The sequence below is a fragment of the Salmo salar genome, chromosome 01 (assembly GCF_965601325.2).
Source record: "Salmo salar chromosome 01, fSalSal1, whole genome shotgun sequence".
Classification (NCBI taxonomy): domain Eukaryota; kingdom Metazoa; phylum Chordata; class Actinopteri; order Salmoniformes; family Salmonidae; genus Salmo; species Salmo salar.
In genome coordinates, this window is record NC_138291.1 from 61,941,838 (window position 1) to 61,968,294 (window position 26,457).

The 26,457-nt window shown below is 44.3% G+C and overlaps 1 protein-coding gene across 3 annotated transcripts in view; it reads left to right on the forward strand.

Moving 5' to 3' along the window:
* Positions 1-26,457, forward strand: part of LOC106606834 (bifunctional heparan sulfate N-deacetylase/N-sulfotransferase 2) — a 199,447-nt gene that overhangs the window by 124,380 nt on the left and 48,610 nt on the right. The window contains exon 3 of one of the 3 annotated variants that reach the window (XM_082975735.1): positions 15,161-15,287. The exons of 1 other annotated variant lie outside the window; for it this stretch is intronic. The gene's annotated coding sequence lies outside the window, so the exon portion shown is untranslated. The remainder of the gene's footprint in view (positions 1-15,160; positions 15,288-26,457) is intronic. One more of the 3 variants, XM_082975730.1, reaches the window with a different exon arrangement.

Sequence of the window (26,457 nt, forward strand, 5' to 3'; positions counted from 1 at the left end):
CATCCTACTTTCTCCCTCACTACTCCTCCATCTCATACAGGGACAATGTTATTCTCTGAAATGACTCCCCCTCCATCCCCCTCCTCTCCTGACTACCTTGCTTTGATCTTGGGGCTCAGAGGACTCTGAAATCAGCGTCATGCCTGGTCTGTGTGAGGTTTGACGTGTGGAGAGGATGAGTGAGCGAGAGAAGGGAGAGATGGGTGGAGAGGGAGATGTTCTGTAGAGAGGGGTAGAGAAGTGGCATTAATGCGTCGGCTGGCTGGGGAACACGCAAAGCGTTTTAATGAGACACGGGAGACGAGGCCCCAGTCTGTGTTTCTCCATTCAGAGCCATGAATTCGGTGGCTCAGGGTGACGAGATTCGGCAGGGTTCTCTGTCTCTCTGAGATGCTGTGACGTGCTATCCAACGTGTTCGGAGAACTTTTCTCACTGTGCACGCACCCAACCTCTCAGCATTTAACTTTTTCATAACTAGGGCCGGGACGATACCGGTATAGCGATACTCGTTAGTTTCGTGGAAAGGAAACAAAACAGATGGAACTTAAGGAAAATTGCCCTAATGTTGGAAACAAACATCATTACGCTGTCCTCCAGAGCTATAGCACACATACAGTAGGTTTTTAAAGGACCAAAGCGTTTGGTCTGATTCGTGTGTTCATTTTTGCCATGGAAAAAAATATTGCGATACTGCTATCGACCCAGGCCTATCGATAACCACATAGGCTATCTGAAAAATTGACAGCAAATGGTAGCCTTTACATCCCTCAGTCTGTATGCACCCTGGCTAAAGTTGAGAATGTATGTCCACACTCAGTCATGCTGTATTCTGTCTTCCTCCCAGTTCCTATCAGTCCTTCTGGGGTTGTGTGATGCAGCAGAAGGTCAAGCAGGTCAGGCAGTCAGTGTGTTATCAGGGATCCAGCGTTCACTAGTACTGGGAGATGAGGAGTGCTCTGGTGGGTCCTCTGTACTGCTCTTCCTCAAGGGGAGCACCTCTCCTTTTGATGTGATCTGACAGAGTTAGAGCTGCCCAGAAGAAGGCCAGCCAGCACTTTTCTCCAGGCTGGAGTGTATATTGTAGCTATTCGACGGGGCTAAAATAGCCATTTTCACAAGGCACTAAGAGGGAGGAAGAAGAAGCACGCATGCATAAGGAGTATTGAGTGTGGAGCTCTTTTGTTTATACAAGGCTGGTTCGCTGCTCCCCGACCGCTCCTTTCCCTCCAAATAACAGGCCATCAGTTTAAGTGAATGCATTCATCAATTTGAACGGAAGACCGGAGAATAACAATTTGATCCGCTGTTTTCCAAAGTAAGAACTGATTTCAGAGGTGCGTCTGTGTGCGTACTGTGTATGTGCGCCTGCCCGATATCTAATGTAGCAATGAGTTGACATGTTCTCTCCAGTTCAGAGGCGTCTCGGTGGGGAGCCGCCGCCTCCTCGTCTCTTTTTGGAGACTGGCGTTGTGTGTTTGACCCGAATCTCACGCTTGGCTGGAGGAAAGCTCTGTCTGCTTATAGCTGTGGGGGGGAAGCAGCCAGACACAGGTGCTCAGGGATCGCTGCACCACCGCTCCCATCTCTACCTGGACAAAGATCACGGAGACTCATTTGGCTTTCCTGTCTGCTGCTGGTGTGTGTTTGTGAGAGATTCACATTTTTCTATTATGTTCTTTTAAGGGGGATTCTCAGTGAAATGCTGGGTACCTGGTTTCATTTTGTGATTCCAATTGCATTTATTTAATGTACTGTTTCATTGAGAATCCCCCTTTTAAAACAATTTACAGACACACAGGCATCTCACACCGAGGCATCACATCTTCTCTCCCACTCTCCCCGCAGGCGGCCGCCGTGTACCACCACCTCCAGAGAGCTAAACGCATCAAAGGAAAGCTTAATTTACCATTTCCCAACATCCCCCCCTCCTCGCTCCACACAGACCCATTTTCTCTAAAGCGGTTATTTTATTAACAACTATTTGATTGCTGTGGTTTACAAGACTTTTATTGCATAATCAACACAGTTTAATTTGTTATTCATTTCAATACGTGCGTGCATGTTTGGCTGCCGAACAGTGTTCCCTCGGGAAAAATGTGTAGCTGTGGGGGGGAAGGTTGCGGAGGGCGGTCTGGGAAGCTGACACCATCTAAAATATAATTTCCACCTCTCAGAAATGAGCCAAATAACATATTGGTAAAATTATTAGTAAAAATTGTTTTTACATATTGGGCAATGCATAAAGCCTAAATAGATAACCCCATGCTTCAACTTATCTGCATTTACCCTATTGGGCTAATCATTAATCGAGTCTTGCATTTGGTCGGATACCCACGCTTCCCCGCCGGTGAGCCGCAAAAGAAATCAGCTGGCGGTGGAATGAAACATTCTTTCAACCTGTAGGTCGTCTCGCGATTCAGAACAATTACATTGCTGGTCGGGAACATTTTAAATCAAGATAATACACTTTTTAAAAACCCATGATCCATGCGCAGAGCTTATGTTCCCTTTCTCCGTGTGAGAATATGACACGTTGCCAAGTTTACTTCCCCTGGATAGTCTACCTCAGGCGAAAATGACTAAAGTAGGACTAACCATAGAAATAAAAAGAGAGGTTATGAAAATGAATAGGCTACAACACCATTGTGGAAACAGGTGCTGCGCGAGTGAAACCCCCAGTTTAGGACGACAACAACGCGGTAGAAGAATTCACAGCCTGCACAAAGTGAAAGAAGGTAGGCTTATTTCTTTCGGTAATGCTGTTAATTATTACATTAATTCAGACTTTTGTTAATTAGACCATACGCAGGCCATATAAAGTGTAAACCAGTGTGTCTGGTAAAAGTTTGCGTAACCTACTAAATCAATGTAGCCTATTTATGCAGCCTATATTTGATTCTGGGAATTACCTATGGCACTGGTAACTTGAATGTGACTAGTTTCAGGAAATTAGGTGTAGGTTGCGGGTCACTACTTCACAGGTAACCCATTTGAATGTAAACGTAATTTTTTTAAATCAAAATGCGTTTTTTTTTGGCAGCAATGCGTTCGGATTGGTCATCCATGTAGCGCGCTTCTGTCTTTAACATGAGCTGCTCAGTATGTGCAGGTAATCCTTTCTAACGCTGCTTTAAAAAAAAAAAAAGATACCACGTAGTAGAACTGCATGCAGTGCATTCTGAAAGTATTCAGACCCCTTGACTTTTTCCACATTTTGTTACATTACAGCCTTATATTAAAATTGATTAAATAAATGTTTTTCCTCATCAATCTGCACACAATACCCCATAATGATAAAGTGAAAACAAGTTATTAGAAATGTCTGCAAGTTTATTAAACATAAACATACCTTATTTACTTACGTATTCAGACCCTTTCCTATGAGACTCGAAGAGCTCAAGTGCATCCTGTTTCCATTGATCATCCATGAGATATTTCTCTACCTGTGGTATTATTTCTCTCGCAAAGAACACGCAACAGGCCCACTAGGTAAATAGATAAACTATTCTACTATGGGTTTGTCTGATTTTTCTATTCATTAGGCCTACTCGTTTAATTTACAGAGGAAAAGTAAATGTGTACTGTTCCAGCGTCTTCAAAGTTCTCCTTGGCATAAATATTTGTTCATTTTGCATATTCTTTTGCTGTTGTGGCAATGATTTTGCTGTGGTGCAGCACCACAGCTAAATGACTGCAGCGGGAACACTACTGCCGAAGATCTGAGAAACGCTTCTCTTTCTCGCTCTCTATTTTTTCTTTCTGTCGACGCATTAACCGAGATTATCACTAATCTCCCTAGTAAATCGGGAAGGCCTTGTTTGGTCATTATTAAATACATATAGTCACTGGGGGAAAGCAACCCTGGGGAGGATTTGGAGCAAGCCTCATCCTCCCCTTTTTCCATCCCCATATCCTTCTTGCCATCCTCCCCCATCCATATCTCAGGCCTACAGTACACTCCGACTGCAGCCTCATGGCTTCACTAGAGCGAGAGGGAGGCCTTCCTTGTGTCTTCTGTCTCCTGCATGTCATCCATACAGCCAAATCCCTCCTCAATCTTGGCATGCCACTGGATTATCATCACACTCACTCAGGCTAGCTAGGCAACCCATTACACATGCAGACACAGGATGTGCCAGACTAACAGAGACAACTGGGCCAGTCCCGTGCCTGCAGGCCTGTCTGAAATTGGCAGTGATCAGGAACGGCCCGTGCTAACATCAAGATGTTTGAGACTTCCTAATCTCTCACTTCAGAATCGCTCACTTCAGAATCACTCACACGATGCTCCCACACTCACAGGACAGGACTGTATCTCCTTGACGGTGCCTAAGGCCCGTACAGAGCTAGTTAAACGTTCCACTACTCTGCCCCCTCTACTTGGAACGAGCTACAAAAGGACTTGAAATCTAATCTAATCAAAGTTTATTGGTTTTATACACAGTTTAGCGGGTGTTATAGCAGGTGCAGCGAAATGCTTTACGTTACTAGCTCCTAACAATGCAGTAAACATTTCAAACAAGTACACAATACGCAACAACAAAATCAAAAGATGTCCTTAAATTATTTTGAAACTAGGGTAAAATCTATGATGGAAAATTGCCTGTTGAATTTTTTATTTAAAAAAGAGAATTCTACTGTAGTGCTTTTTGTCTTATGTTGTAAAGGTTTGAAACTAGGGCTGGCACAATTACTGTATACTCATGTAACCGACAATTATGGATGAAGAAGATAATAAACTGTCATAACTGTTTTGGGGGGGGGGGGGGGTTGTACAGACCGCTGACTGATGAAACTTTCTCCTTGCTGAAACAAGCAAGGTATTGTTGCAAACAAGTCCCAGGCAACACCCTCCTCCATGCAGTCAGCAGCAGAGGAGTTTTTATATTTTTTTGCTATTCAAACGATTGGAACGGTGACCGCGGCCGTTTGTCCGACCGATGACGGTCATAATAATTTCCAGGACCTGTCACAGCCTTATTTGAAACTTTCTGGGTTCCTTTATTGGCCAGGTCTCGCTTGCAAAATTGACTTTTAATCTCAGTGAGACTAATCAGGCAAAATAAAGGTAAAATAAAACATAAGAATCAAGGTGATTTCTGATTCTGGATCTCTCCACAGGGTCGGTCACTGATAATTCCAGTGCTTTAGATATCAGCGTATGGTCCTTCCAGCCTGTGTCTGATGGTAGCCAGAATAGCCACTTCCCCTCTCTGTGATGTGTGTTAAGCCAGTGAGCTGGTGTCCTTGGGCTGACCTAGGGGCGGTGCATATAAGGACAGATTATCCCAGAGAGGTAAAAGTCAGATTAACCACACTGTGCAGGAGGGGGTAAGGCTTTCAATAGGTCAAGGTAATTGCAAAGGGACTAGCTAGCCCATCCCTGTGAGGGCTCAAACAATGCTCAATTTATAGTAAAAAGCTGCGAGTCAGCATTATGTCTTTTCCTCCCATTGAAATGTTGACCAGTTGAGGTCAGCACAGCAGAGACGTGGGATTGGTTTGGGCTCCCAAGTGGCGCACTAGGCTAAGGCACTGCATCTCAGTGCTAGAGGCGTCACTACAGACCCTGGTTCGATTCCAGGCTGTTTCACAACTGGCCGTGATTGGGAGTCCAATAGGGCGGAGCTCAGTTGGCCCAATTTTGTTCTTAACTGACTTGCCTAGTTAAATATAGGTTAAATAAAAAATAAAAGCAGCCCTTCCTTGTCTTATTGAGTTGTATGTAGGACATTTGCACAGTATTGCATGTGGAATAGAAACCTCCATAATACAGCAACAGAACATATTTTCCTCAGAGGGCGTCTGTTCTGTTTTTGTTTTGACTAAGTCATCTTTTAATGATCAAAGCCTCCAAATTAGTCGTTTTTGTCACGCCCATCTCTGTTTATGATAGGTGAAGGTTGCCTGCATCTATTCTGGGATCTAGAGGTGTGTGTGTGTGTGATCGTTCATCAAAGATTTATAGCCCTGTGTGACTGTGTGTTGGGCCAGAGGCTGTGTGAAGTGGCAGGTTTCTCAAGAGCTGCTGAATGCTCCACCTGAGTGGCCATGTCGCTGTCGCCAAACAGATGTGCCTTCCATCATTATTTATCCCTCCCTCCGATCCCTGTCATCTTTCCTCTAAATGACCTCTGCTGCCAGAGGACCTGGCTCTAGCGACTAACTTACTGTGCTCTGTGCGTGTGCTTAGTGTGTGCTGTGCATGTGCGTGCTTGAGCCTCTGCAGGGAGATGGGAAAAACCATGGTATTGTGAGTTGCGAGCTCATGTTATCATTGCATGTATGAACCATGTGTGCGTGCTCATGCTATAACAAGCCGGATATAGGCCTGCACGGCTCACCTCATCTTGCTGAATGATAGCGGATGTGCTTTTATCAAATGCGATGTGTGTGGCTGACTGTCATGTCCGTGTTCATCAGATCACTAGTCTCTCTGCTACAGCTGTACTCAGGTCCTCAGACAGACCGCTGTTTCAAAAAGGGGGGGTGAAATTCCACCCCTCACCGACTCTATCCTCCAGCGTTGTCATTGTCATTCAGCTACACACACGCCACAATAGCGATGCCCTCGTTTTTAGAATTGCTTCAAGAGTACCTTTGTCTCCGAGTGAGAGGGGAAAATGAGACTGTCATGCCCTGTGGTTTTTGGATTTTTAATATTATTATTTTTTATCTCATGTTGTTTCAAGGGGTTTTGGGATTAGTATAATTTGGAGAACACTCCAGGATGCTTGTTAGGATATGATGGAACTGCTAGTGTCTTCTGCTTTACCATTGATAATTATTGCTGCTACTGTGTGTTTGAGGAAATAAGGGTTCTTGTTTTAATCATTGATTGATTGAATTGACTTGTTTTTTTTCCCCCCCTAATATCAGCATTAGGGTCTAATTTAGTGAACGGTGGAAATAACACTAGGCCTGTGTGTGTTGACCGTGTTCTAAGTGAGTTGTGTGTGGATGGTTGTTATCCCTGTCTTTGATGTGCACTCTTGCTCTCGGCCAGGGCTGTGCCCTCTGACCCCTCAGTGTTGACACAGGAAGCCTCCCGAGGGTACCTTCCTCTGGACACTGGCCCTTCCTCTGTAGTCACTAAATACCACAGAACCACCCTGCCCCTCAGCACTACTCCATTGATTAGTAGTGCTGCTTCTTAAGGGATTTCAGTCAATGCCTTGGGACCCCTGTGGATGTGTGCGCCAAAACAGAAGAGCATGAAGATATTCCTAGTCGGTAGCAACTGAAGAGAATGCATTTAAAATGGCACTTATGAATGCTCTTTAACAGACTCTGTTTGTGCGTTGAAGTGGTCGTTGAAGGGCTTCTTCAGCTGTAGGAGCCAGTAGTCCATGTGGTTTAATGGACTGTAGCCATGAGAGAGGAGAAGTTAACTTTCCTGTGGATCGATGAGCTGCGTTCTCTGGGGGGGGTTGAATGAATTGAGCCTGGCTGTGAAGGAGCTGCCATTAGTGGTCTCTCTTTCTTTTCTCACTATCTCTCTGTCCACCCCATGGTTCACTACTGCTATCATGGCCTTTCCTCTCTCACGTCCTCTATATGAGCAGACTCACAGGTTTGCTCGTCTTTTTCTCAGTAAGTAACTCAGAATCACAAATGCTGGGCCTAATTGAATGTTCCCACATGTGGCTATAAATACTTGCGAGGAGGATGGGAGTACATTTTCTTTGAAAATTCGATAAATGCCTTGACGAGGTGTCTGTACTGACGAGGTGTCTGTACGTGTGTGTGCTAGTGTTTGAGCCAGTGCTAGAGTGGTGTGTGTGTGAGGGAGAACGGGATGTAATTGGGGATGTTGTATGGGTGTCAGGTTTGGCGTTTAAGAAGAGGGACCATGGGGGATGTATAGAAGGGGTGGGGTCATGAGATAATGAAGCATTGGGGATGTATAGGGGGAGGGGATGGACTGACGACAGTCAATAAAGGATGGCCCTGGTGTCAGGAGTTCAGAGGTCACCCATTGTTGAGAGGTCTGGTGACGTTGTGGAAGCAAGGGTGTAATGATGAGAGCATATTAAGACAACAGAGTGGAAATAGGCTGGATAAGTGTGTGTGTATCTGCTGCATACAGTAAGTTGTTGATATTTGTCTGTGCCTCTGTCGGAGTGGGTTTCTGTATCCTTGTGGCGAGTGAGGTTACAGATGCCTGCCAGAACATCTAGCTCTGGGTCTCTCCTCTGTGTCGTCTCTCTCTCTCCTTTGTTCTCTCCCTCTCTCCTCTATAATTGAATAGACATGTTGAGGGCTGGCAGCTCCTTCCACAGGTGTTGGGGCTGCCATTAAAGCCCTGAGCCCCCGTCTTCATCATACTGCCTCTCTGCTATAGACAGACCAGTCACTCACAGGGACAGTGCAGCAGCACAAGCTATCCTCTCTGAAGCTAAAACGGCATCTATCCTCTCTGAAGCTAAAACGGCATCTAAACCAATCCTACTCTATCCTCCGGCACATCTGATACACATACACCACATAAGTTTTTTTTAAATGACCTATGTAACCTGGAGGTAGGAGGTTAAGGCAGAATACAGTTGTTTCGCCCCCCAGAGCCGAGCCATTTAAACCAGGATTGCCTCAATTGGTGTCCAGCTGTTTTAATTGGCTGTGCGTAATGTGTAAACGTACCGCTCTGAGGCACTTCCAGAGCAGCCTAGCAAGAAAGTGACTCAAGTAGTTTCTTTTTTCAACGTCTGTCTTTGTGCTTTAATTTGGCAAGCACACATCCTCTTTTACTATTCCTCATTTATGACCGATGGGTTTCCCTCTTTTCTGCTCTGTTCTTGTAATGCTCCCTCTTTGTCATCATTGCCTATCTCCCTCATTCTACCTTCTGCCCCTCCTTTCTATTCTGTCTTGAGTCAAAGACTCAACAAATGTAAAAGTCTCAGCGAAGGCATAACATCTGAACAAAACAGGTTGCACCGCAGTTGAATGAGCCCCCCCCCTTCCCCCTTTTTTCCCATCTAGCCTATGATGCTCTATTTACAACTACCCTCAATAAATAACAAATGGGAACATGCCTAAAGACGTCATTTGACCAGTTGAGGCTGCTGAGGGGAGGACAGCTCAAATTAACGGCTGGAACGGCATCAAACACATGGAAACCATGTGTTTGATGTATTTGATACCGTTCAACCTATTCAGCTCCAGCCATCCAGTATTTCACCGTTGCCTAATTCCCCATTTGAAATGTGGAGTTAGTCGGCCTATATTCTTATTGGGCTTGGCTAGTAGAACAGGATGTTTTGTAACAGTGAGACTATTTTTGTAGAGTGCTAACTCAGGGACGTGTGGTTTAGCGCTCCCTCAGAAGATTTGTAGTGCAGCTGGACTAGTGGCACGGTCTTTAGGGGGAACTCGTCTATTTGATAGAATGGATACACAAATACAAAACTCCACCAGTCCACAGTGCTACATGTTTTGCTCCTATTCCCTCCCAGACCAGGCTACTAATACAGGGCTTTTAGCCAACAACACCAGACTGTAGACATGTCGGCCCATAGTCTTTAGAAAATGGATAGAATTGAACTCTCTCTCTCGCCCACTCCTTCTCTCCCACTGTTCCTGTCTCGCATCTCTTTCTCACTCCCCTCCCCCCTACTATAGCTTTCTCCCTCTTTTCTTTCCCCATCACCAGCTATCACATCACATTGGTTAGCAGATGTAAATGCGAGTGTAGCGAAATGCTTGTGCTTCTAGTTCCGACAGTGCAGTAATATCTAACAAGTAATCTAGTAATTCTCCAACTACTACCAAATACACACAAATCTAAAGGGGTGAATGAGAATATGTACATATAAATATATGGATGAGCGATGGCCAAGCGGCATAGGCAAGGTGCAATAGATGGTATAAAATACAGTATATACATGTAAGACATGTCAACATTAAAGTGGCATTGTTTAAAGTGATTAGTGATCCATTTATTAAAGTGGCCAGTGATATGAGTCTCTATGTAGGCAGCAGCCTCTCTGTGTTAGTGATGGCTGTTTAACAGTCTGATGGCCTTGAGATAGAAGCTATTTTTCAGTCTCTCGGTCCCAGCTCTGATGCACCTGTACTGACCTCGCCTTCTGGATGGTAGCGGGGTGAACAGATAGTGGCTCAGGTGGTTGTTGTCCTTGATGATCTTTTTAGCCTTCCTGTGACATTGGGTGCTGTAGGTGTCATGGAAGGCAGGTAGTTTGCCTCTGGTAATGCGTTGTGCAGACCGCACCACCCTCTGGAGAGCTCTGCGGTTGTGGGCGGTGCAGTTCCCGTGCCAGGCTGTGATACAGCCTGACCGGATGCTCTCGATTGTGCATCTGTAAAATTTCTTCAGCCTCCTGAGGTTGACACTATGTGTGGGTGGACCATTTCAGTTTGTATGTGATGTGAAAGCCGAGGAACTTAACTTTCCACCTTCTCCGCTGCTGTTCCTTCGATGTGGATAGTGGGTTGCTCCCTCTGCTGTTTCCTGAAGTCCACGATCATCTCCTTTGTTTTGTTGACATTTGAGTGAGAGGTTGTTTTCCTGACACCACACACCGAGTGCCCTCACCTCCTCCCTGTAGGTTGTCTCATCGTTGTTGATAATCAAGCCCACTACTGTTGTGTCGTCTGCAAACTTGAGGATTGAGTTGGAGGCGTGCATGGCCATGCGGTCGTGGGTGAACAGGGAGTACAGGAGGGGGCTGAGCACACACCCTTGTGGGGCCCCAGTGTTGAGGGTCAATGATGTGGAGCTGTTTCCTACCTTCACCACCTGGGGGGCGGCCCATCAGGAAGTCCAGGACCCAATTGCACAGTGCGGGGTTGAGATCCAGGGCCTCCAGCTTGATGATGAGCTTGGAGGGTACTATGGTGTTGAATGCTGAGCTGTAGTCAATAAACAGCATTCTTACATAGGTATTCCTCTTGTCCAGATGGGATAGGACAGTGTGCAGTGTGATGGCAATTGCATCGTCTGTGGATCTATTGAGGCGGTATGCAAACTGAATTGCGTCTAGGGTTTCAGGTAAGGTAGAGGTGATATGATCCTTGACTAGTCTCTCAAAGCACTTCATGATGACAGAAGTGAGTGCTACGGGGCAGTAGTCATTTAGTTCAGTTATCTTCGTTTTCTTGGGTACAGGAACAATGGTGGCCCTCTTGAAGCATGTGGGGACAGCAGACTGGGATAGGGAGTGGTTGAGTATGTCCATAAACACACCAGCCAGCTGGTCTGCGTGTGCTCTGAGGACGTGGCTAGGGATGCCATCTGGGCCAGCAGGCTTGCGAGGGTTAACATGTTTAAATGTTTTATCACGTCGGCCATGGAGAGGGGGTGGGCACAGTCCTTGTTAGTGGGCCGTGACGGTGGCACTGTGTTAGTGTGACATCGGTGTCTGTGACGTGGCTGGTTTTCTTTTTGTAGTCCGTGATTTCCTGTAGACCCTGCCACATAAGTCTCGTGTCTGAGCCATTGAATTGCAACTCCACCTTGTCCCTGTACCGGCATTTTGCTTGTTTGATTGCCTTGCGGAGGTGAATAACTATACTGTTCATATTCAGCCATATTCCCAGACCTCTTTCCATGGTTAAATGCGGTGGTTCGCTGTTTCAGTTTTGCGTGAATGCCTTCATCCATCCACGGTTTCTGGTTAGGGTAGGTTTTAATAGTCACAGTGGGTACAACATCTCCAATGCACTTCCTTATAAACTCACTCACAGAGTCATCGTATAGATCGATGTTGTAGATCGAGGCCAGTGAAGTTTCTTGAGGGACGTCTTGGTGTCTGCTTGAGGGGGAATGTACATAGCTGTGACGATAACTGACGAGAATTCTCTTGGGAGGTTTGATTGTAAGGAATTCTAGGTCGGGTGAGCAGAAGGACTTGAGTTCCTGTATGTTGTTATGATTACACCAAGAGCCCTTAATCATGAAGCATACTTTCCCTCCCTTCCTCTTCAGAGAGGTGTTTATCTCCTTCGGCGCGATTCATGGAGAAGCCTGGTGGCTGAACCGATTCCGACAACATATGGGGCGGCAGGGTAGCCTAGTGGTTAGAGCATCAGACTAGTAACCGAAAGGTTGCAAGATCGAATCCCCGAGCTAACAAGGTAAAAATATGTTGTTCTGCCCCTGAACAAGGCAGTTAACCCACTTTTCCTAGGCCGTCGTGGTAAATAAGAATTTGTTCGTAACTGACTTGCCTAGTTAAAGAAAGGTACAAAAATATATATATATCCCGATAGAGCCATGTTTCCGTGAAACGGAATGTTACAATCTCTGATGTCTCTTAGGAAGGCAACCCTTGCTCAAATCTTTTCTACCTTGTTGTCAAGAGACTGGACGTTGGCAAGTAGTATACTCAGGAGTGGTGGGCGATGTGCACATCTACGGAGCCTGACCAGAAGGCCGCTCCGTCTGTCCCTTCTGTGGCGCCATTGTTTTGGGTCGGCTTCTGGGATTTGATCCATTTTCCTGGGTGGTGGTCCAAACACAGGATCCGCTTTGGGAAAGTCGTATTGTCGTATTCCTGGTCGTAATGTTGGTAAGTTGACATCGCTCTTATATCCAATAGTTCTTCCCGGCTGTATGTAATGAGACAAGATTTCCTGGGCTAACAATGTAAGAAATAATACATAAAAAAAAAAAATACTAAATTGTTTCCTAAGGACTAAAAGCGAGGGGACCATCTCTGTCGGCGCCATCTTGCAGTGATCTCCGCTCTCTCTTGCTCACGCCCTCCCCGTCTCCCCCCCTGTCTGTCATACTCCTACTGTGTGATGGTGTGTGTGTGCATGTAGAGGGTAATTAAGATGTCTCTGTGTGTGTGTGTCGCGCTCGCTCTCCCTCCCTCTCTCTGCGCCAAGGTTTGATTGACATCTCTGTTGTGTTGACTCCCCTGCTCTCCTATGAGCCAGCACCAACAGGCCCGTATAGTAAGTTGGAAAGAGCGCTCGGTCTAATAAAATGTCAGTGACGGCTACATCTTTAAAGGTACAGTATGTAGAAATCGTTCTGCCATTTCCTGGTTGCTAAAATTCTAATATTTCGCCTAAATTCAGTTTGTGACAAAACAAGCAAGTGTAGAGTCATTGTACTAAACCGCTAAAATATATTTTCAATAACCCAAAATATATTTTCAGCATAATGAAGCTTATGTACAAAACCGAAAGTAAAAGATGGAAAAACAAAACTTAAGAATGTAAAGCATAGAAATAGCGCACCTCGAACATATCCACCACTTCTTAGATTTGCTTTTAATGAGAATGACAGTTCTATAACTCCCATTTCTATGTGAATTTGGTAGGGTCACCCAAAAAGTTACATGTTTCAGCTTTTATGGACATTTCTGCCATTGCTCTTTCTCTGAACAAGGCCCAATAAATATTCTAATTTTCTAATCTCTGCCGCTGCCACTTTGCATTGAGCTCTGGCAGCATCCTGTGGTCCCTCCATGCTTTCCTGCTGCGCTAAGCAGGCGGCCCCATCGATATACAGCCAACTCCCATTCCCCCTCGGAAAGGCCACTGGTTGTGCGCGGGTGGGTGGGTGCGATCCTGGCAAGTCGATGAAAACACTCTTCCCATGCTCTTTGAGTCTGGCTTTGTGAGGCACCCTGCTGTTTGTCTGCAGGGATGTGCTCTTTGTGTGTCTGTGTGTGTGTGTGTGCTGAGTGTGTGTGTGTGAGAGACGGAGCATACTGAAGTTGTGCGTTACTTGTGGTGTCGGGCAATTGATCCAGCCAATTCTGCTGACAGTGTACACTGTAGCACACTGATAGAGGAACAGGGAACTCCCGTTAGCCAATCAATTAGTGGCCTTATGGCTGAATAGGTAATAAACTCCTTTGCCTCATTCCTGGGGAATGGAGGAGACTGAGGAGGAGAGGGGGGTTGTGAGAGGGGTTGAGAAAAGCAAAAAGGAGGGGTTATTTAGTGATGGGGAGGGAAGAAGAATGGGCCTCATCATGAGGAAGAAAGAGGAGGTAGGAAGAGGGTCAGACTCTGAAACCAGTGAGGTTGTTCGTTCTTCTTTTAAGTGGTAGTTGGAGGCTGTGAGTTAGAATAGGCCATAGCCACAGTCCTCTGTGTTGATCATGGTGAGCAGCCAGCTCTGCTAGCCAGGGTTTGTTTGAGCTGGAGGCAGGAGCACAGCTTCTACTGGGGGACTCTGACATACCGCTCATACTCAGCATGTGACCGTGTGTGTTTGTCAATGAATTCCTGTTAACTTTGGTCTTGTGTGAGATTTGTTTGTGTGGCCTTTGTGGTTTTAGATGAACAAGTGTGTGTGTCAGTCCTTTTGCTCTGTTCTCCCCTCCACAGAGGAGATGGCTGCGATCTCTCTGAGCTCCATGAAACATTAAAAGGAGATTCTGGGTGGTGGAGAACAAAGGAGCCACCCTCTGTACTGTCACTCTACCTTACTGTTGTTTTCTCTCTCTCTCTCCCCATCTCCCTCTTTTTTTTCTTCTCCCCATCTCTCTCTCTCTCACTCACACACACACACACACACACACACACACACACACACACACACACACACACACACACACACAAAAGGGAGGAGTCGCATGGTAGAGCACTGATGAATCCCCTAGACGTTTCACATGATCACCTGGGAAATATTCAGGCTGAAGCAACTCAAACCAGTTTGCGCTCACACACATCACGCTCTCCCATCCCGTAGCTTAACAAAAGTCTTCAGCCCTTCACCATCTTTCCCTTTGTTTGTCTTTTTCGGAAATCCACTCATTCCCCTAACTTACCTGATCTGTTTGTGTGTGTGCCTTGTGTCTGCACGCAGTACAGCAGCCTCCCTCTAAGACTACCAGACAGTAGATATTTGGGTTCTAGACCTTGGCGATTAGTTGAATCAGTTGTGTAAGTGCAGTGCTAGATAAAGGAGAGGATCGAGAAAACACATTCTAGTACACAGTACTTTGATCTAGTCAGTCATGATATTCCTGGCTTAGGTGGGCTAGAGGTAAACAAATGCTAACCCAATGCTCTCCCTCCCTCTCTCCCTGACTCTCTCTTTCATAAACTTCCATGTGGGTGTTTTTGTGTGTTTGTTTGCATTGAATGCCAGTTCTGTTAAGAGGCAGCCCTCCATGGCCCAGATACATGCCTGGCTGAAGCCAATATTTACCATGGTGGTTTCTCCTTACCTAGAAGAACTGTCAGCCTTGAGCTGTTTCCCTGCTCTTTGTCCTTTCTGAAGACTTCCTGAAACCGACACAACCAACAGGAGGGACAGACACACGGACAGCACACGAGGACGTCTCCACGGCAAGAAGAGGTCAGAGACTGTGTTTTCTGTGTGTGTGCAGGGCTCAAAACTGCAACCAAAACACTCGCATTTGCAACCCTTTAACTTGACGGTGCGACACCAATTTTTAGTTGGTCGCTAGGGTGCCAGTGAATTAAAGGGCAACTACACCCTCCCCCAAAATCTTTTTCATTTTTCCCAGATTTCAAAAGGGCTCTCCTGATGTGGTTTAAGCATTATTGTGGACTTCATTTTTTTTCTATCGCTGTATGATTTTGAGAGTGATAACCTGAAAAAAACAAGGAAAACTGGATTTTTTTTTATACAGAGAAAACAGAATTAATCAAAAGATAACACTGATTTTATAGGGCCCTACAAACTGTAGAGTGACCGTTCAAAAACGCTAACAGTAATATCTCTTTTGAGATTGATTCTTTGAATAAATAAAACCTTTGCGCAATGTAAATATCATACTGTCAAGGTAAAATGTAATGGAGGGTAGGTCATTATAGGCTACTTGCTCGGCCCACAAATGAAAGAAAACATTTAAATGATATGCACATCATCAGTGTTCTTTTCATTCAGGCCAGTAGCTTTTAGTTGGCACTGGTAGCTTTTAGTTGGCTAATAATGACCGTCTTTTAAATTTGCATGCCCTTGCCAGGCAAATTTAAAAGATGGTCATTATTAGCCTGGTTCCTTATGGAATAAAGGTACATTAATAAAGGACACAGGTCAGGACATTATTGTGAAAAATTGGTGCGACAAAATCGTGCTGGTGCCATGAACTGAAAAAGTTGGTAGTAGTAGTGCCACTAGTGGAAAAAGTTTGTTTGTGTGCGTCCCCGTTAAAATAGTTGTTAGTCTTTTAATCTGTTTTCACTAAGTCTATAAAGGGGTCAATGTTCCGTAAGGCGTTATTTTATTACACAGCTAATCTGTACTAAAGCTAGCTATTAGTATTCATGGATCTAGTGTAGTCGTTAGCTTCCTTGACCCATACACCATTTAACAACAAACACCCTGCGTAGGCCTATTATTGTTGAATTAGCCTTTAATCACATTTTAGGACTCATTGATGGGAAACATTACATTTAATGGTCCTAATTAATGTGCCTTTAATCTGCACAGTGTACTGTTTGTACTATTAATGTTCTGGTAAATGTATTGGTAGTGTTTTTCTCTGTGTCAAGGCTTGTGTTTCACGGCATAGCATATACACAATAGAGTGCCCTCTGCACCCAAGGATGAATAGAATGGAATATGCACAAGTGCAGTTCAACTAAGTTTGTTGAGTCACTTTCCCCATGCTTTTTTTCTAGGTAATTTTAGTAGTGATTTGGATGTCAAAGTGCCCTGCTGTTGCGAGGGAAAATACATTAAGGGCTTATAGAATTATGGAGATGCTCAGTTGTAGCATTCAAAGAGGTACCACTCATTTGATTTTATGGCTTTTTTTCTACTTTATCAGGACTGACTGTCCTCTCTCTCCCCTCTCCCGCTGTGTCGGGAATGGCTCTCTGTGTGTGTGTGTGTGTGTGTGTGTGTGTGTGTGTGTGTGTGTGTGTGTGTGTGTGTGTGCCTGCGTCTGCGTGTTTGAGAGAGACCGAGGGAGACGGAGAGTCCAGACGTTTTGTAGCAAGGTCGGCAGCAGCCTGATATTAGCATGCTGTCCACTGTGGGGAAGATAAACAGCCCTCTGTCATGATAAAAAACAACAGTCCCTTCATCTTTGATGTGCTCCGACTCCCTAATTGCTTTTATCTACCCAGAGCCAGAGAACACGCAACGGCTGGATCTATCTTTATTAATCCCCATTCCCTGCCTACCTGATTACACTGCCTCTGCCTGCCTGGACTTGCTGGGTCTGTAGCCAAGAGAGACTAAAATACCCAATATATATATATATATATATAGAGCTTAAGATTATATGGAATTGTTATTTGTTTGTGTTGTTTTGTTGTTGTGGGCTCTATGTGTCATGGGTCTTTAACTATAGACCTATAGGCTAAGTAGAGCTAGAAATGCTCTTACCAGCCCTTAAAAGTAAATACTTCACATTTCCTATTTTCACCCTCTTAAGTGTCGATTGACTATAATCATGTAATTCCGGCACTTACCTTGGTGAATAGCAGTCTGGTGGGAAAGGGGTAAGGTGCATAAGAATACTCACCTCTGCTCAAGCTCGCCCAAAGAGATTTGATGCTTGAGTGAGTGGCTTGTCTCCCTTAGCAGTATAATGGGTCTTTGAAAATGGGTTGTCTCCTGAAGCCGCATGCTTCTATCCTTATTGATAAAAAAAATTATTGATAAAAAAATGTGTATCTTCCATACACCTAAAATAAACATCCGTATTGGAGGTGGTGTGAAGTACATCAGTCTCAATGCTCTCAATTGTGTATGTGGTAAAAATCCCTTGTGTGAGCAATGGCATCATCTCATTAGGAAAGCCAAAGGGGATGAACACTTCTGTCAGCAAGAACAAACATGATGACAAATACTGTCCGGAGAAGTCTGGTCAGAAGTGGCCTTCATGGAAGACTTGCGGCCAAAAAGCCATACCTCCGACGTGGAAGCAATGCCAAGCGACTCAACTATGCACGAAAACACAGGAACGGGGGTGCAGAAAAATGGCAGCAGGTGCTCTGGACTGATGAGTAAACATTTGAAATTTTTGGCTGTAGCAGAAGGCAGTTTGTTTTTGCCCGAAAGGCTAGAGAGCGGTACATGAATGAGTGTCTGCAGGCAACAGTGAAGCATGGTGGAGGTTCCTTGCAAGTTTGGGGCTGCATTTCTGCAAATGGAGTTGGGAATTTGGTCAGAATTAATGGTCTCAATGCTGACAAGTACAGGCAGATCATGCATCCATCATGCAATACTATCAGGGAGGCATCTAATTGCCCCCACATTTATTCTGCAGCATGACAACGAGTACAGGCATACAGCAAAAGTCATTAAGAACTATCTTCAGTGTAAAGAAGAACAAGGAGTCCTGGAAGTGATGGTACGGCCCCCACAGAGCCCTGATCTCAACATCATCGAGTCTGTCTGGGATTACATGTAGAGAGAGAAGCACCTGAGGCAGCCTAAATCCACAGAAGAACTGTGGTTAGTTCTCCAAGATGTTTGGGCCAACCTACCTGCCCGAGTTCCTTCAAACTGTGTGCAAGTGTATCTAGAAGAATTGATGCTGTTTTGAAGGCAAAGGGTGGTCACACCAAATATTGATTTAATGTAGTTTTTTCTTCTCTTCACTCACTTTGCATTTTGTTAATTGATAAATATAAACTATTAACCTCTCTGGGGATGTGGGACGCTAGCGTCCCACCCGCGGGACACCCTATTCAACAGCCAGTGAAATAGCAGGGCGGCAAATTCAAAACAACAAAAATCTCATCATTCAAATTTCTCAAACATACAATTATTATATCCCATTTTAAAGATACACTTCTCGTTAATCCAACCACATTGTCCGATTTCAAAAAGGCTTTACGGCCGGCGAAAGTATAACATTAGATTATGTTAGGACAGCGCCGAGACAAGAAAAACCACACAGCCATTTTCCAAGCAAGGAGAGGCGTCAGAAAAACCAGAAATACAGCTAAAATTAATCACTAACCTTTGATCTTCATCAGATGGCACTCATAGGACTTCATGTTACACAATACATGTATGTTTTGCTCGATAAAGTTCATATTTATATCCAAAAACCCCATTTTACATTGGCGTGTAATGTTCAGAAATGTTTTGCCTCCCAAAACTTCCGGTGAATGAGCACATCAATTTACAGAAATGCTCATCATAAACGTTGATAAAATATTAAGCTGTTATTCAAAGAATTATAGATACACGTCTCCTTAATGCAACCGCTGTGTCCGATTTCAAAAAAAGCTTTACGGCAAAAGCAAATTTTGCAATAATCTGAGCATGGCGTTCAGACAACAACAACAAGCAATACAGATACACACCATTTTGGAGTCAACTAAAATCAGAAATAGTATTATAAATATTCACTTACCTTTGATGATCTTCATCAGAATGCACTCCCAGGAATCCCAGTTCCACAATAAATGTTTGTTTTGTTCGATAAAGTCCATCATTTATGTCTAAATACCTCCTTTTTGTTCACGCGTTTAGTCCACTACTCCAAATGCAGGAAGCGCACGCAAAATGTCACGACGAAAAGTCAAAAAAAGTTAGATTTTTGTTTGTGGAAACATGTCAAACGATGTTTACAATCAATCATTTGGGTCTTTTTTTTAATCATAAATCTTCGATAATATTCCAACCGGACAATAGCGTATTCATTACAGAGGAAAAAGAAGGAACGGCGCCTGCGTGACCGCGCAGTAAACAACTCATTGGCCTCAGTCAGTCCATTTGTTGAGTCAGCTCTTATTCTCTCCCCAGTCACAGTAGAAGCATGAAACAACGTTCTAAAGACTGTTGACATCTGGTGGAAGCCTTAGGAAGTGCAAAATGAACCCTAAGTCTCTGTATACTGCATAGGCAATCACTTGAAAAACTACAAACCTCAGATTTCCACACTTCCTGGTTGGATTTTTCTCAGGTTTTTGCCTGCCATATGAGTTATGTTATACTCACAGACATCATACAGTTTTAAAAACTTCAGAGTGTTTTCTATCCAAATCTACTAATAATATGCATAGCCTACCTTCTGAGCCTGAGTAGCAGGCAGTTTACTACGGGCACGCCTTTCATCCGGACGTCAAAATACTGCCCCCTACCCTAGAGAAGTTAACATGTTCATTTTTGAAAGCATTCTTACTTTACGGCATTTTTTCACACCTGCCTAAAACTTTTGCACAGTACTGAATGTGAAAACGTTTTTGGGAGATGCGATGGATCATTCAATATTCCCTTTCTTTTGTTGTTCAGTGAAATCATCCCATGTGAACAGTCAACTCATTTAATGAAGGTTCAGTTCTTAACTAAATCGTTTTTTAATTGGAAGGATTTCATAATTTACAATTATGTCAAGGTAAAAGGTTTGTTTCTGTCTCCATATGATATGGTAAATATATCCAATGCAAAAAACATCTACATTTAAATGGTATTAATATTAATTTGCATATATTCCTGTTCATTCCCATATATTCCTGTTCATTCCCATATATTCCTGTTAATTCACATATAGTCCTGTTAATTTCCAATGGAAAGTTTCGTCCTATGAATATTACCCAAAATGTGCATACTGTTTGACCAAAACAGGGTTTTAGCTTCCCAAAAAAGAAGTGAGTGAGGTGACCAGCTAGAATTTGCAAGTCACATTGATGCGACCATTTTAAAATGTAACTCACACAGCCAAGTCAGTGTCGCAAAATGCAACTAATTGTAGCAGTTTGGAACCCTGGGGGGTGTGTGTGGGCGGGCGCGCGTGTGTGTTTTAGGTGGGTGCATGTGTGTGTGTTTTAGGTGGGTGCATGTGTGTGTGTTTTAGGTGGGTGCGTGTGTGTGTGTTTTAGGTGGGTGCGTGTGTGTGTGTTTTAGGTGGGTGCGTGTGTGTGTGTTTTAGGTGGGTGCATGTGTGTGGGTATGTAGGCGGGCGCGTGTGTGTAGGTGAGCTTGTGTGTGTGTTTAGGCGGGTGTGTAGGTGGGCACGTGTGTGTAGGCGGGCGCGTGTGTGTGTAGGCGGGCAGGTGGGCGTGTGTGTTTAGGCAGGCGCGTGTGTCTTTAGGCTGGCGCGTGTGTCTTTAGGCTGGCGCGTGTGTTTAGGCGGGCGCGTGCGTTGTGTGTGCTTCTGCCCATGTGTGTTTTCATTTAGCAGTGTCTAGTTCCCTGTCTCTCTCCCTGTTGAAGCTCAGTTCTCTGTCTCTCTCCCAGTTGAAGCTCAGTTCCCTGTCTCTCTCCCAGTTGAAGCTCAGTTCCCTGTCTCTCTCCCAGTTGAAGCTCAGTTCCCTGTCTCTCTCCCAGTTGAAGCTCAGTTCCCTGTCTCTCTCTCCCAGTTGAAGCTCAGTTCTCTGTGTCTCTCTCCCAGTTGAAGCTCAGTTCCCTCTGTCTCTCTCTCCCAGTTGAAGCTCAGTTCTCTGTGACTCTCTCCCAGTTGAAGCTCAGTTCTCTGTCTCTCTCCCAGTTGAAGCTCAGTTCTCTGTCTCTCTCCCAGTTGAAGCTCAGTTCTCTGTCTCTCTCCCAGTTGAAGCTCAGTTCTGTCTCTCTCCCAGTTGAAGCTCAGTTCTCTGTGTCTCTCTCCCGGTTGAAGCTCAGTTCTCTGTCTCTCTCCCGGTTGAAGCTCAGTTCTCTGTCTCTCTCCCAGTTGAAGCTCAGTTCCCTGTCTCTCTCTCCCAGTTGAAGCTCAGTTCTCTGTCTCTCTCCCAGTTGAAGCTCAGTTCTCTGTCTCTCTCCCAGTTGAAGCTCAGTTCCCTGTGTCTCTCTCCCAGTTGAAGCTCAGTTCTCTGTGTCTCTCTCCCAGTTGAAGCTCAGTTCTCTGTGTCTCTCTCCCAGTTGAAGCTCAGTTCTCTCTGTCTCTCTCCCAGTTGAAGCTCAGTTCCCTGTGTCTCTCTCCCAGTTGAAGCTCAGTTCTCTGTGTCTCTCTCCCAGTTGAAGCTCAGTTCTCTGTGTCTCTCTCCCAGTTGAAGCTCAGTTCTCTGTGTCTCTCTCCCAGTTGAAGCTCAGTTCTCTGTGTCTCTCTCCCAGTTGAAGCTCAGTTCTCTGTGTCTCTCTCCCAGTTGAAGCTCAGTTCTCTGTGTCTCTCTCCCAGTTGAAGCTCAGTTCTCTGTGTCTCTCTCCCAGTTGAAGCTCAGTTCTCTCTGTCTCTCTCCCAGTTGAAGCTCAGTTCTCTGTGTCTCTCTCCCAGTTGAAGCTCAGTTCTCTGTGTCTCTCTCCCAGTTGAAGCTCAGTTCTCTGTGTCTCTCTCCCAGTTGAAGCTCAGTTCTCTGTGTCTCTCTCCCAGTTGAAGCTCAGTTCTCTCTGTCTCTCTCCCAGTTGAAGCTCAGTTCCCTGTGTCTCTCTCCCAGTTGAAGCTCAGTTCTCTGTGTCTCTCTCCCAGTTGAAGCTCAGTTCTCTGTGTCTCTCTCCCAGTTGAAGCTCAGTTCTCTGTGTCTCTCTCCCAGTTGAAGCTCAGTTCTCTGTGTCTCTCTCCCAGTTGAAGCTCAGTTCCCTGTGTCTCTCTCCCAGTTGAAGCTCAGTTCTCTGTGTCTCTCTCCCAGTTGAAGCTCAGTTCTCTGTGTCTCTCTCCCAGTTGAAGCTCAGTTCTCTGTGTCTCTCTCCCAGTTGAAGCTCAGTTCTCTGTGTCTCTCTCCCAGTTGAAGCTCAGTTCCCTGTGTCTCTCTCCCAGTTGAAGCTCAGTTCTCTGTGTGTCTCTCCCAGTTGAAGCTCAGTTCTCTGTGTCTCTCTCCCAGTTGAAGCTCAGTTCTCTGTGTCTCTCTCCCAGTTGAAGCTCAGTTCTCTGTGTCTCTCTCCCAGTTGAAGCTCAGTTCCCTGTTTCTCTCTCCCAATTAAAGCTCAGTTCCCTGTTTCTCTCCCAGTTGAAGCTCAGTTCTCTGCGGTGCTGTTTGAAGCAGCCCCCTGAGCGGAGCAGCACAAAGCAGCTCTCCTGTGTGGTCCCCCTCTCAGAAAGCTGTGTGTGTGTGTTGCTATGTGTGCACAATGTGTTTTTTTGTAGGCCTATGTGTGTGTTAGCGCTGTGTATGAGCACTGTGTGTGTGCCAAGAGGAAGGCCTTGCCCTCTGAACCCTGACAGCCCCCCCAGCTCTGCGCGCTAATTAAGGGATGTTTCCTGTGGCCTGTCTGCTCAGCCCTCAGGATAAGCATGTTCCTCCACACACATTCCTGGCCTGTCTGTCTGCTCACTGGCTTTTAGCTAGAGGAGAGAGGCTGGCTCCACACACACACACACACACACACACCATGCCCAGACAGCCTCACACCATCACTCATCCTTAGCTACATACAACCCATGAACAAAAACACACACTTACGGCGAAAGGCTCCATAGTGAATCAGCCTCTGTTTGTGTGTGTGTGCGTGCATCTTCAGTGCATGTGGGTTCCTCTTTTTGGCTTTTTGTGTCTCTCTCCCTGGGTCTGTGCGTGTGGGGTCCTCCAGGACTTTTGTGTGCATGGTGGAATTGATGAGAATGAATTTAGAATGCTGGCAAGAGGCTGGGGAACGAAAGAGGAGAAAGGGAGGCCCTCTAATGAAAGATGATGAGGGAGAAACTGAAAAGATAGCCGGGGAGAAATTGTAATTTGTGCCAAATACATTTTAATTGGGAAGAAGAAGCCGTCTTGTTTAGGGAGGTGGGTGGGTGGGCATTTAACAAAGCCAAGGAGAAGAAATTGGAGAGAAAAGGCAAGAGACACAAACACATTTAATACACTAGGGCTACCTCTGACAATTTTTTTTTTTGATCTTGGACGACAGAGTCGTCTGCTCAATCGATTGGTCGACATTTTTAAACGTGTATTTTACCATGTATTGACACATCCTGTGTGTTTTTTTTTTATTTTTATCAAATCAACTATATTCACTGAGCTAGTCTGATGCTTTAAGCACACTGTTTGATTGAATAATTAAGACACACAAATAACTAGAGGGAGTCCGACCAGCAATTGATTTGATTGTGCCGGGCTCAGACTTGCTGCACTGTGTAAAGAAAATTAAAAATAAAAGACAGCGAGTGACTTATCACGCTGTCTGTGTTTCTGAAGCTGCAACATAATTACAGCCATTTCTGACTGAAAAGTTATGTTACCGAAATCCCTCATTTGTTTAGGAAAAACATTCCCTATTTCCTCAACCCTTGCTCTCTTTACGTGACACATGTATGTATCACATGCACGTGACCAAAGACCTATTCACACGGGACTAGTATTACTAGAGAACGTTGGTTATGTAATTATTACTCTAGAATGTCCGTTATTCCAGGAGACTATTCGGACGGGATTAGTTTTTTCCAAACTTTTTTTTTTTTTATGATTTGAGAGTTATGACAGAAGCCTGGAGGTTTGAAGATAGTATTTCAGGTGATGGGGCCACACAGAACTCGAGCTTGGTTCTCAAGTTTCTAAACCATACCAAACCATCTCTCCTATAGTGTCACCATAGCATTTGAATTGAGGAAGTGTGATCATAGTCATATTTTAGCGATCTTAATGCCCCCGCCTTCAGATGTGAGCTAAACAGTGCAATTGTACTTGAGATGCATTTTAAGGCTATGGATGAGAAAGTTAACTTTTCCAAACGTTTAGGCCAGTTGTATGCTGCTGCTTTGCGATCTATTAACTGCAAGGGTTGCATTAAATAAGCTCAATATTTTTTACTGATGCATTTGGCAATATTCAATTCATACACACAAAACATATAAACAAAAGCATTCACTGTGAAAGTTGATAGGCTGCATATATATATATATATATATATCTCTTATGTGCAGCACAGATTTATCGAGTCAGTTGTCTTCTTGTGCAAACCACGAGCAACACCTGTACAACTCAGACATTTCTCTCAAAACACAGAGATGTCGATTCGCACGGGACTAGTATTTTCAGAGGATCTTGGCGTTTTCCGAAAAACAGTAGGTTATTCTGTCTGGAATTATTACTCTCCTGCCATGTAAACATTACTGACATGGCAGATTCTGACGGGACTAAAATTACAGATGTGGTGTTTTGTGCTCATGCACATAATGACATTACCCGACCTCCCTCAGTAAAACTAGTCCTGTCTGAATAGGGCACAATAGGGCCTGACCTACAGCATATCATAATCACATCAATAAATTGGTTTTAACAAACTCTGAAAACCGCAACACTGTGACAGCAAAATGGATGCAGAAGGCATGACAAATGAACTTTAAATGGGGGAATATTTACAGGTTGCTCAGGAGGTAAAGGGCAAGTCAGATGTGTGGAATAAATGTGACTAGTTGTGGAAAATACTGGAGATCGAGAAAAATAATATAAGGAGCAAGCGCTGCGTGCATATGTGTGCCAAAGTGGTGCTGTATCGATTACAATATCATTTTTCTGACCGTTTAGAATAATATAAACACTAAATAAACTATAAGTGTACCAGAGAGTCTGTTGTAACATTTTCTGCTAAGCTTTTATTACAGCAAATACTAAAAACAGTTGCATTCCTTCGCGAATGAAATTTTCCTAAATGGAACGGTTTATTTATTGTTTAAGCTAATTATTCAAGGCTCGCTTAATTTTATTTTTTTTTAAAAAAGGCTTGATTGCATTTCAAATCATGAATGACTTGTATGTATGAATGATTGATTAATATAGTAGCCTATATGAGTCTAGGTATTTAGGCCTAAGTAAGTTACTGTATTAAGACTAAACAGGATGTGCTCTTTGGCCTACTAATGGTAGTATAGCGGCCTACAAGGCGGCAATACTAAGCCTACTAATGGTAATGACATTACTTATTATTATAATAATCATAGTTATAATAACAATAAGGAGTAAAAAAAAAGTTGAACAGTGTAAACTCAAAATAAATTATGAATAATACCAGAGAGCCTGTTCTAACAGAAAAAAAGTGTAAAGCCTTTATTACAGCAAAGCAAAGATTAAAAACAGCTGAAGTTGTGAAATCGTTCACCTGACATGTTGCGTGAGGCTTGGTGCTCACGGAATCAGTAGGCTATTAAACAAACACTCAAACAGGCAACAGAAGCAGGATCTGTCTTATTTCTGTAGATATATTGATGATTTATAAAGCCAGGCACATTTAACACTTAGGCTATTGATTATAGACCTAGTTAAGTTTGGGTTTCCTCTCTCGTCACTTCTTAGACGGTAAGGCAAGGGCTGTTTTCTCATCTCATTCTGCTGCTGCCGCCGCGGCGTTGTTCTCAACACCAATATGCTGGTTAACTTTGCTATTATGGACATGGAAACATGGTCTAGGAAAAAGCGACAATTCAACAGTGCACTGATGTTTCAGAACCATGGATAGCAACCGCTTTTCCAACGCGGGAAAAAGCACATTTGTTATAAAATAATATTATTTGTGTTTTACCAACCCCACAGCCTCCAATAGATCAGTCCACTCAGCGCAAATCAGACAGGTGTCTTGAACACCACAAATTGGTGGGGGGATCATGTTTAAAAAAAAAAAAAAAAAAAAAAAAATTCTTTTTTTTTTGCTAATGCTCGACTAAAGAAATCTGTCGACCAACAGCCTATCGACCAAACAATCGACCAGTCCACTAAATGGGGTCAGCCCTATA